The sequence below is a fragment of the Hyaena hyaena genome, unplaced genomic scaffold (assembly GCF_003009895.1).
Source record: "Hyaena hyaena isolate Hyena2069 unplaced genomic scaffold, ASM300989v1 scaffold_518, whole genome shotgun sequence".
NCBI classification, from domain to species: domain Eukaryota; kingdom Metazoa; phylum Chordata; class Mammalia; order Carnivora; family Hyaenidae; genus Hyaena; species Hyaena hyaena.
Genome location: NW_024081151.1, coordinates 1285472 through 1298211, shown reverse-complemented (window position 1 = coordinate 1298211; position 12740 = coordinate 1285472). Strand labels below are relative to the sequence as shown.

The 12740-nt window shown below is 38.2% G+C and overlaps 1 long non-coding RNA gene across 1 annotated transcript in view; it reads left to right on the top strand.

Annotated features, from left to right (window-relative positions):
• LOC120247394 overlaps positions 1-12199 on the top strand; it is a 120265-nt gene extending 108066 nt beyond the window's left edge. The window contains exon 4 of the long non-coding RNA XR_005532295.1: positions 10519-12199. This is a non-coding gene — a long non-coding RNA (uncharacterized LOC120247394). The remainder of the gene's footprint in view (positions 1-10518) is intronic.
• The last annotated feature ends 541 nt before the right edge of the window (positions 12200-12740 follow it).

The window sequence follows — 12740 nt, the reverse complement described above, 5'->3', positions numbered from 1 at the left end:
GACTTGAAAACTCTCCGCCATGGTTTTGTCTGAACTGGCTGCCATTCTGCAGCACACACTGGATCCAGTTGCTGGAGTGGGGGAACCTGAGACGTGAGCGAGCTAGCAAGAGTGAACACTGCACTGAGGGAGTCAAGTGGGCCTGCGTGAAAGGATGTAGGTGAGCCAGAAGCTAATAGGGAAAATAGGGGTCGTCACTAATTTTGACACAGGGAAATCTTCTGCGTGCCAGGGTATTTGAATATTTGGCAAACAGCTGGCTGGGTCTGGGAGAGTGCCTCTTGATTTGCCTCGTCAGATGTTCAAAGATAAAATGAGGCAGCCGGCACGCCAGCACATAGCTCATAGCCTTGCAGTCAGTTTTGAATTTAGATTTGAATTGTGATATCAATGTCATGGTGGCACATGCTTAGAGTAAGTACTTACATAGAATAATTGAAAGATTCAGTGTGAAGCTTCTGCAAGCCATAATTTAAAGTCCCAGAAGCCTCCATATTACTTTCACCATTAAAATTTAAAGTGACAGAAGCCCAATTATGTATGGTTATTTTCTTAAATAAAATCATATTTCTAACCCAAGTGAAAGATTCATTGCTGCCCACTAATCTCTGTCAGGAGAACCAATCTCAGTTGCATTCAGTATCGGCAGCAAAGATGGTTCCCTTTATCCTAGGGACCATGAAGTGACACCAGAGAAGCAGAACTGGAAGCCGTCTGTGGAGGAGCTGGATTTGAGGAGGCTGATATGCACGATGATCACCCTTATGGATCCTTTCAGATGCCAGCTTCCATACTTAATGCAGTATAACTTTAATAGCAGTTAAGAAACCCAAGTAGGAGCTGTAGCACACAGTTTGCAAAACCTGAATGACGTCAAAAACTGTTAAGAGGGGGCAGCTGGTTGTAAAGCTAAATCTCATAGAGGAATGGAGACCTGGAGTATAACTTTAAAACCTGGTAAAGAATATAACTTTGGGGGCTATTGAAAGATATGAAGTTTTCCCCTCTTTTATGAATTCACAGAAATCGATTTACCAGAAGCCTGTTTACCCAAAGACTCAGTTTGCCAGAAAGATATCTATGGCCATCCACACCATGGCATGAAAATAGATCAGTAGGAATATAGCAATATTTCCAGTGCAGAGATTTTAGTTTCTATCAGTCACAAGTATGGAGCCAGACTTTTAGACTATGAATCTTTCCACCAATTTCTTTGGCTTGTTTGATTTTACTTTATACTGTGTTGTGATTTGGGGAATATGGTTGTAATGGTAGCCAGAATTGTGATGAAAAATTGCACAAAGATAGTCAAGCTTAAACCACTGTTATTTATGAGAAACTTTATTCCTTAGGGTTCCCAGGGACAAAGGAGCATGTAAATCAACTAATATTATGATGCACAATGTTGAATGATATCATGAGTATATGTACATCAATACTAATCTAAGCAATGTCTTATAAATAATACATCACAATATCTCAAAAGTTTCACAGTATGATAAAACATTTACAAGCATGTCTTGATTCTGCTAAGTTTTGTTACGACTTTAGCACAACCAGCCCTGTGGCAGTTTGCAAGTTCAATTTTTGTTGCCTGGTGTTAGCTTTAGATTCTTTCTACCCATGTACAGAACTGGTACCATGCTGTGAACTCAACTTCCCTTCCTTCATCTCTGCCTCAAAATCACTGTGGCTTTTCCTGTTCCTTCCCTTTTATTCATGTCTCAGTAAGAGGCATTCACCTTCACTTGTGTCCATGATTCTGTCACTGTGCTTAGACTCTTATACCTTTCCACATTTGACATTTTGTTGGCCTCTTCCTTCAAAACAAAACAAAAAATCCTTCCCTAGATTCCCTACTCTGTTTTCTTTCTTTATTCTTGACTTCTTTCTTGCCTTTGCTTTCTTGCCGTTCACTCTTTAACCTGTTGTAGTCTAGATTTAGCCACCATAGGTACTACTCTCTCAAAGACTACTGTCCCTCTAAGGCACAGTGACTTACCTAATTGGTAAAGTTGGAGTGAATAACAGGTCCAGCTTAGCCTCTTGCCACTCTCCTTCTACTTGAGAAGGGCCTGCTTCCCAGGAGCCTACATTCTCCCAGAGGATGGGAGCCTACCCCAGCCCAGCACTGTGGAGATTGATTAATTCTGTAGTTAAGACAACTAGGCTTTGCTTTGGATTCTGTGTCTTCCTCTTTCTCTGCCCTCCCCTGCTCATGCTCTCTCTGTCTCTCTCAAAAATAAACATTAAAATTAAAAAAAAAAAAAAAGACAACTGGGCTTATTTGGCCTTTATCTCCTCTACCCTGGTCTGAGTTTGTAACAATGGTTATATTCTCATCTATTTTATTTTTGTATTACTTCTTAACTTGTTCACAACCCGTGAGAAGAAGGGAGTCTCAATTTGGGGGGGGGAATTGCTTAGAAACCTAAATAAATGAAATAGTATGTAGAAGTAGGAAGTTTGTTTTCTTTCCCAGTCTCATTTTCCAGAACCTTGGCTTCTCTGTCTCTCTTTCTCTCTCTGAACCTTTGAGGACAGCAAAAATGTTGCTGTCTGTAAGCCAAGAAGCAGACCCTTACCAAGAACTGATTCTGTTGGCACCTTGATCTTGGACTTCCCAGCTTTTACATTTGTGAGAAATATGTCTGTTGTTTCAGTCACCCAGTCCATAATAGTTTGTTATAGCAGCCCCATCTGAGAAGTTCTTCCTGATTTTTCTATGCATGTGCAAATGTTTGTATAAGTTTATAATAGAAGTATTTTTACCTGAATATCACATAACAGAAATATACATAGCCATATGTTTATACTTGTATCTCTCTAAAACATATATTTCTATTTCATGTAATCTCTTTACATATACATTTATTTATATACATACACAGTTGCATTTTTTCCAGTTTTGTTCTACACCTTCCTCTTTTTGCTAACACATTTTTATATCAGTAAATAGAGACCTGTATTATTTTTAGTGGCTACACAGTGTTCTGTGGTTTAAATGGCCTTTAATAAACCATTCTTCAACTGCTGGCCATTTAAATCCTTTCATACTTTTGAGATTATAAATAGTACTTCAGTGAACATGGTACTGTTTTTATTTTTGTGAACTCGTGCTATTATTTCTGTAGGAAATATTTCTAGAGATAGAATTCCTGGGTATTTCATAAGATTTAACTGATTAGTAATGATCAGACACTCAAGTTGGGAAGAATTCTGAGAGAACTTGGAGTTTATCCCACACTTCCAGGAAGGATTTTTTTTCTCACTCTGACTTTGAAAAGTACAGAGAATGAGACTCCATATTCTTTCCAATAATGCCTTTCAGTGACTTGAAATTGAAATTGAAATAGACTGTCAAAGAAATAATGCTAATTTAGCCAAGAGAGTAGAAAGTGAAAGACTGAATCCTAAGGTAGTACTTTGGTAAGCCTGTTTTGATAGAGGATTATCAGAACCATGGCAGTCTCAGATATTTGGATTAATTTACATTCATATGGTAGGAAGTTTGTACTTTTATGCTTCCTGTAGTGTAGCAATGGGACGTTAAATCACTCTTGGTGTTCAAGACTGCACATGTATCCCTCAAGATCGCTCAGCACACTGGTCTGCTTTAGCCTTGACTATCACCAGTAAGCACATGGACCTGTTGAGTCCAACCAAACTACAAATGATCTTAAATCTGATTCCACTACCTACCTCACAATGCATCAGGCTTGAAAGAATAGTTGGGCTGTCTTTCATCTGGATTGCTTTGCTTCTGTCCCAAGGCTATTTCTTTTGCACAGAGGCATGTGACAGCTCATTTACAAACTGACCCAAAGAAAAGGAAACAAACAAACAAAACCAGATTCAACTGGAGAGAGTTGTGGATTCTGCCTGCTTCAGGTACCCCCCTCCAAAGCAGATAGATTTGTTGGGAATCTTTGCAATACTGTGATGACCCTAAGGGGGAAAATTCTGTATATTAAGGACTTGGCTGTCAGAGCAGACATATGCTTGACTGTCACAACTTGTACATTTTTTTTCCCATTAAGGGTGCACATGGACGCATGTTTTCATTAGAAACGTGCAGTGTGGGTAGCAAAGATGACCATGCTAAACACCCAGGAATTTTCACATAATGTGCACATTTATACAACACTACAGAAAGGATTAGGGCAGCCTGGCTGTGTTAGATCATTTCCCTGCTCACCAAAGAGGTTTGAAATGGACTTTTAATTATTATTGCCGATTTGCTATAGCTGTATTCCTTAATATGAACACTGATTAGGATTAATTTTCTTTAATTGATGAATAGAGCATTTAAAATTGAGTTGAACGTGTTGTTACATGTTGGCATATGTATGTACTGTACTGTTGTACTGGCATATGAGGTATGACTTTTTGCTGTAATAAAAATTACAGACACTTATCTATTTTAGTTTTAAGGTCGCTGTTCTTTCTTCACCTTTGTGTGGCTTTTTACATTTGTTAATGGAGATAGAGCAGGGCTAAGTGACTATTAAACTCTTTTCTATATACAGTAAAACCCATTAACTCAGACCTCACTAAATCTGGAATTTATGATAATGAGAGAGGACTGGGTTAAAGTTTACTTTTGCATTGTCTCTGAACAAATCTTTGCTGAGCTAATAAATAGTATAATACAATTAAAGGGGGAATGGGACTATTGTTTTATAAAGCAACCTTTTCAGGCACTCTAAAGAAGTAATACAAGAGGTAATGAGGTAGTGTGGTAAAAAGGCATAGTGCAGTAGAAGCCACTTTCTATCCATGTGACTTTGGGCAAATTACTTAGGTTCTCTGAGTACCTTTTCCCTCACCAGTAAAATGGAGATAGTTTACCTAACTTATGGGGCTGTTGTGAGGGTTAGATTTAATGTATATAGGAAGTGTCTGGTGTGAAGTACATACTTCATAAATTGCAGGTAATTACTACCTACCTGAAATAATTGGTGAGCTAGTTTTAAACACTTCTCATTTTTTCACTGAAGCAGCATTCCACACGTTAGAGTTTTGTTATCTTGAAATACTGCTTTACCATTATTACTGATGGAAGGAAATCCCCAGCAGTTTGATGTGGTGGTAAAGAACATGAGCTTTGGAGCCAGACAAACTTAGGTTTGAAAGTACTTCTGTAACTCATTAGCTTCATGGCTTTAGGCAAGTTACTTAATATCTCTCTGGTTTTATTTTCTAATTTGTAAAAATGGGATGATAGTACCTGCTCCAGGACTTTTATGAGGACTCAATGAGATAGTGCATGTAAAGTGTTCAGCCTACTGATTTTCACGTAGTAAACTCTCAAAACATCAGCTGTTGCTATTATCATGATCTTTTTGACAACTATCCATTCTTTTGACTTTTTATTAATTCAGGCTCATTTTCTTCAATTAACCTAATTAATGAATTTCACTTTTGATACAATCTCCATTCTAAATGTGGATTTTAAATATATAAGTAAAAAATTATAGAGAGGCAAAATGGCTATAAATAGGGTGAAGGAGGAAAGAATAATATTTTAGAAGTGGAAGCTTAGACTTAAATTACAGAATAGTCAATTTTGTGCATAATCTTTGTGTCCTTTATGAAAGGTCTTTATATTAGAAAGAAGTAGAACTCTGTGTGTGTGTGTATATGTGCAGTAGAGAGTATGGACTGGTCACCAGCTCCTGTCATTCATTGGAGACAGAAGCAGTTAAGTCCATGTTCAGTTTAATTTTCATCTTGCTTTCCTTGTATGTTTCATAGGTTGTATGGATGAGAAATGTAAGTACTATAATGTCCTGCATAGAGACTGTAATCTATCCTCCCCTTAATGACAGGCTTACGCAGTTTATCAGAATCCATCACCTCAACAGATCAGACTGAATTACTTCGATGACTGGCAAATGGGTGGCACTCATGGTGAAATGAAAGCAGCTAGGTGTGTGTGTGTTTATTAAGTGCTCTTCAATAGAAAAAAAAAAGTGTTTTACTGAAAACTCTCTTGTCCATGCTATTTTTGCAGAAGCGAGAAGTGCCCATCTTTCTTTGGGAAAACAGAAGAATGCTTTTTCTTCAGATTCTGAAATACTGAAATACAAATTCACAACCATAAACATGTTATAAAAATCAGGCTTCCCCCCCCCCCCACATCATATACATGCACAATGGAACCTTATAATAAAAATTAGAATCAATAATGCTAGGGCTCTGTGCCTTTGAATTTCCAGGAATGCCCAATTTAAGCAGATAATTTTTAAAAGTAAAGCCAGTTCATTAAGTTGACAACCAATGGTTTAACATATAAGAACTTTCATAAAAGTAAATTCAGAAGTCAGAAAAAACCTTCTGTAAGACCATGTTTATTAAGATTTGGGTCAGAAAAAGTGATCACTCTAATGTACACCATGTTGATTAGTTCCATTATTCGATCTTTACTGGAAGTACCTAATGGTTCATTGTTAAGGTATGGCATTATGTGTCTAGATTTGGCATATCAATAAAAACAGCAATAATAATTAATTTTTATTGGATTCTTACTATTTGCAGACACAGTGCTAGAAACTGGAGCTATAATGGGAAGCTAAGAAAAAAAAAAGACACAGTCTCATGTTGTTAACAACCTGTGAAGTAGGTATAGACACAAACAAGTTCATAAGATGTAAATTATTTGTCCATGTTTTGATAGTGGCAGAGCTAGAATTACAGTGCTGTATTTGCTACAGCAGCCTAACTTATGCTTTGGTTGAGAGACTCCAGAATACAGTGGCTTAAACAAGCTAGAAAGAGCTCTCTGGCATGGCAGAGATGCCATATCAGCTTTGGACTACTTATAATGTCAAATAAGGGAGAAATAAACTTCTATCTTACTACTCATTATCCCTGGGTGTTGGCTTCATTCACATGTCTGAAAATGCATGATAATTCTTTAAAAATTTTTTAAGTTTATTTATTTATTTTGAGAGAGACAGAGCGAGCGAGGAAGAGGCAGAGAGAGTTGGGGAGAGAGCCTGATGTGGGGTTTGAACTCATGAATGATGAGATCATGACCTGAGCTGAAACCAACGGTTGGACATTTAGCCAACTAAGCCACCCAGGTGCTCCATAATCATTCTTTTTAAAGGCATTTCCTAGATGTTGCACTTCTAACTTCTACTCACATCCTATTAGTTATACTTATCTGTCAGTAAGGTCTGAAAATATATTTTGTGGCCATGTACTTCTCAAAATTCAGGGATTCTAGTAATGAATGTAAAAGGAAAGAATGGATATTAGGGGACAGTTGACATTCTCTGCCTCATATGCTACTTACAGACATTGTTTCAAAATGAAATTTTTACCACAGACTTACATGAGTAACAAATGATCTCATGACTTTGGGATATCCATTATCCATTTCTTTTCAAGTAGTATATCAAAGTTATGTGTGTGTGTGTGTGTGTGTGTGTGTATGCATGATACGGTGCATGTATGATATACTTAAATATATTATGTGAGACATTTTGAATATTACATGATTTTTACAGTGGACTCTGGTCATCTGCGATTACTAATTCAAAATTTCACAAGAGTCCCTCCAACCCGCCCAATTCCCAAACCTAATGTGGTCTCTGATGAACTCGCTGTCCATATGGAGCTGCTTGGAAATATTGTGTCTTACACACAGAGAGAACTCCATGGTCCTTTCTCCTGGGTTCAACTCCTTAGGTCCTACTTTACCAGTGGCTAAGAGAAAAACAAAAAATGAAAGATAAAAATTAAGTTAGAGCTGGTCCAATTAGTCTCCCTAGGCCTTATCTGGAGGAAGTGCTACTGGGGAGCATCTCCCAAGTGATAGGCAGTTCTAGACCCGTTTTGCCTCATTGGCCATGTGGAAGTAGAGGGAAGCAATCTAAAGAGAGTGAGAATCCCAAGAGATGAACTCCAGAGAGGCCACAGCCTACAGAAGTTGCAACTTCAACTTTTTTCTGCTTATACCTAAAGCTTCACCCCCTACTACGAGGCTTGCTTGAGTCCAGTAATTTGATTCAGTCCCTTGCCTCTTTTCCTCCATGGGGATGAGGCTGGGGAGTGGAGTAAGGGTGGAGAAAGGGTGGAAGTGGAACTTTGCTTTCCTTCTAGAGGTCAACATCAAGTACTTTGAGGGCACCATAACAAATATAGGACATGGCCTTTATCCTACTTTTCAAAGAATTAATTGTATGGGAGCTAATGGATATAAAAAATTTAGTGAAAACCAAGTACTTGAACTGTGTGGTATTGGTTATTCCAGAAGAATCCAGATAAGGGATAAGTCAATGTGGATTGTTTCTTGGGGAAGGCTTTTTAGATCATGTCACAAGTGAGATGCCAAAGGATGAAAGGAACTAATTAAGAAGGCAGAAAAGATGGGGTTAACAAAGATACATAATGAGCTTAGGGGTCACTGAACCTGTGTGCCTGCAGCAGAGACTTCATTTTGGAGACCAGGGAACGAAGTAGAATATTAAAGTAAGATGCTTCAAAATTCAGACAGGGGTTAAGCTATAGGTGGTCAGGTAAGATTTGTTTTTAAACTAAGTTAATGTTAACCCCTTTTAAGTTTTTATGGAAAGAAAGGAGGATAAATTAGTAAATTACTGATTAATTGAATGAATCAATAAATATAAAGACATTGTAGATATTATGAAAACTAGCCTCTTAAATAGAATTTGTGTACACTGAGAAGACAGGGTTCCTAATCAGGATCTCAGCAACTTAGGTTACCAGGAAACAAGAGAAGTCAAGAGTAGGTTTATCAGGGACTGAAGCCTTGCTACATTAGGGTTAGCCAGCAGTCCAGTCCTCATGAACAAGAGTAAATGATGATCTTGGAGCTGGTTCAGGAAAGAAACCGAGGAGATTCGATTTAGCAGGATACTTTGTTAACTAGAATGTAGACAGCAGGTGAGATTGAGTCAGGAATGGTGGTGTCATGGCAGTGGGCAATCTAATAGAAACTGGATCCCAGCTAGCAGCGGGAGTTCTGGAATAAAATCTGGGGAAGTGTAGTATCATGGTCCTAGTCAAGTAGATTTAAATTCAGGGCAGGGCACAAAGTATGGAAGGAAAAAGGTAAGCTAGTCAGGGCAAAAGCCATCTCCGAAGATTAGGCCAACATGTCTGGAGTTAGCAGGGAAATGGACAAATGATGAAGCCATGTAGAGTAAGCTCAGTGCAATTCAGTGCACTTGTGGCCAAGGATGGAATACTGTTCCTGTTATCTGGTGGGCTGAGGTTGCTTCTCTTTTTCCTTCATGATGAGGATGGGTTGAAGGTCACAGCTGGGCTGAGCCTCTTTAATAGAGACTTCAGGGGACTTAGCTGAGACAGATCGTGGAGCGAATGGCTGCAGTGGAGGCTCAATGGAGGTCACGTCACTTGGAAGGAATTGAGACTGCAGCAGAGAAAATGGAGGCAGAGCTAGGAGCCTGTCATATTCCAGGCTGAGGAGAAGAGGTCTTGACAAGGGTAGGGTGAATTTAGACTTCAGAAGAAAAGGGCACTGCAAAAGACACATCAAATTAAGAAGAGGTTTCAGTGACAAGTTTAATATAATGGATAGAGAAGGAAAAACCTAACATGATTCCAGGCTGATTTTAAATGGTCATGTAGTATGACACTTTTGTTCACGAGCTGAAGGATATTTTAAGTACACCACTTTTGGCCTGTTTTTAAAAAACCCCAGTGAAGTAAATTAGTGAATAAATGTGTTAAGACTAAGCTTACTTGTGTATTTGTTGGCTCTATGTCTCAACTTCAGTGGGTCTGCTGTGGAACATCTCAGAGAGAAATGGCCCTTGAGCGTGTGAAAATAAATAGGAATGTTTCTTGCAAAGATGGTTTTCTTTCCTGTTCTAAGAGAGTGTTAGTAACATACATGTGCCTGGGTATGACTGAAAAGTCTATGGTGGGGTTCACCTGTGTCTGTCTGTGTTGCTCTCATGGGGCCTTGGCTGCTAGAGGTGATGTTTGAAGTGTTTATACTTACCTCTTTTACTTACCTGGTTAATGCAGAGTCTTTGCTGAATAGAGTGTTCCTTCTCAGGCAGGTTGCTTCACAGCAGGGCGCTGTCTGCAGCTGTTGTTTCCCAGCCATCTGCTTTGGTGCCACTTGATGGGACACAGGCATGGACCAAAATTTACTGTTTATGAAGGAATAGGGCTTGGAACCTCTGAGGGGTTTATTCCTGTTTATGGAGGCAAGGGAAGAAAACACAGATTCCTTACTTGGATAGGGACATTTTGTTTTCAAAATGTATAGATATGTGGTGTTTCTGATTTTATTAGGCTTGGATCTGCACCTGGGATGGCATGGATTTTAAAGTCATAATTTAAGGTAAGGAAAGATAACTTCAAACAGCATTATCACCATAAAAGGTCTTGGTTGCATTTATGAAAGTTTGAGCTATATAATTTTAGTGATCAGCAAAAGACCAACTGTTGTACTTCTGAAGAGTTGCTCTTAGAAAGCCTTGGATTAATCATTTGTTTCCATTTTGTTCACAGATGTACTGTCTGTAGGACAGGGGTAGACTGAATACCTGCTTCACTGAATACCTGCTTCACATCACCTTTCACATTTTCTTATTGGAAAGACAGCCGTTGGAGGATCATCTTGTTACCATCAGCAAAAATGCAAACAAATCAAGACATTAAGAATGCCACAGTGGCCCGCAGTTAATGATGCAAGTGTTACACAAGCTTCAGCCAAGTTTTCAAGACAGTGTGCCTCACTAGTCATAAATCAGGAAAGATTGAACCTATCCTTTTTGTCTCAGCTGTTCCTTAAATCAATGCAACCCCTCCAAATTAATGTGAATTGAAACATGCATTGTCTTTTCAGCTTAACTGAGTACTTACTATGTGTGAATCACTGCACAAAGTAGGGGAGAGAAGATGAGGGAGACAGGAAAGATGTGTTTCCTGCCTTCAATGGATTTATGATTACTTTTGGCTCTTAATTAAGTGTGTCCCTAAGATAGAAAACAAATGAATGGAAAAGTGTATTCTGCAAGTATTTTAAATCCCTTTAATAAAACAGAAAACAAACAAAACAGTCAATGTGGGCAACTCAGGACATCTTCCATTTTTTTGGACTTTCAATAGGTAGGATTTATTTCATTGATTTTATAAATATTTAGTAGATGTTAGAGATACTAACACATTATAGTTGGAGTTAATTGAATTAAATTCTTTTTTTTAACTGTCAGGTGTAGATTATCAGTTGGAAAAGTATATTGTGTTTGTACATTTCTTGCAGAGTGGGTAGGTGAATTACGCCTGTTGTCTTTGTAGACCTCTACCATCTGTGCCCCAGGGGCCTGACATTCTGAGTAAGTAATTGGCTTGAGGAAGGGGAAGATTTGGCTCAAATTTGGGAAAGCTCATGGACCCAAGATAGGACAGGGAAGGAGCAAAACAGACCTAGGCAATGACTCTGTAGGAAAATTTGGCTGTTTTAGTATTCATTGTGTTATCCTCTATATTCCAAAATTAATGTGTAGTTTTTTCAAATACTTATTTCTGATCTGGGAATAAGTCATGATTTTTCCAATGTTAAGACAGTAATATGACTGTAGACACTTGACATTTTATGTATGTAACACATTTTAGTATGTACGAACCAATAATAGACACGTCTTTGTCTTCAGCAGTGTCCATCTGAATTGAAAATGTGCCAGCTTTTTAAAAAAAAATCATTATCAACAGACTTCTTAATTAAGCTGCCAATACATACTGCCAATAGCACTATGTGCCATTTGAGAAATGAATCATGTGAGTGCTGTTTCCCTCTTACTGAAAAAAACAATGATGCTCCATAGAAAATAGATTTAAAGTGTTCTTTGAATAGGAAATTACATTGCTCCCTAAAGAGTTTGATGAGAATTCTCATACCTTCCTTTTTTACTTAATTTCCAAAAACTTTTATTTGCTCTTCAGTAAGGAATAGTTCTAATTTGACCCATAACTTTAGTTATATGATTCATCCTTAGGAGGAAGAATTGTCCAGCCCCCAAACTCCTGATGGTGATATTGGATGTTTGTTAATCCAAGTTACAAAACTATATTGTATGAAATTGTAGATATTTATTTTCTATTCTGGGAAATTTTTTGGAGGGACCATGTCTGTGTTCCTGGAACCTAGCACAGTACCTGGTGCATAGTAAGTACATGTTGAGTAAAGATTTGGTGCTTAAAAGTGTAAAGTAGCTTTTTTTCTGTGGTTCTTAAAGCTCTATAAAAAGACAGAGGGGTCTTGCTAACAGAGTAGCACCTTCATTGGTTTGTACTTTACAGTCAATCTAGTTAGAATAAGTCTAAAATCAACTGGATTCTTCATATATGGTCTAGTCCACTGGACTTCTTCATGAATGTCTTGGATTCATCAGTTCAACCCTGTGAATTGTACTAACATCCACTCTGCTTGCTCAGGCCCTTGGCCAGCTCAAGATGGGTGGGCCTTTGGAGTGGCTGTTGTCCTTCCCCTCCTCTGGCTTGTACCCTAGTAAAAGAGCAAGCACTCTACTCACTGGGTATCACGACATGCCAGGCACTGAGCGAAGTGTTTTCACACATGTTCTCTCACTTAATCATCTCATTTAAACCTTACAGCAACCATTTGAAGTAGGTATTATCTACTGCAGAGATATGAATATATCTTGCTTAAGTCATGGGGATCTAAATCCAGATCTCTTAGATTCTAAAGCCTGAACTATTAACCTCTCCCC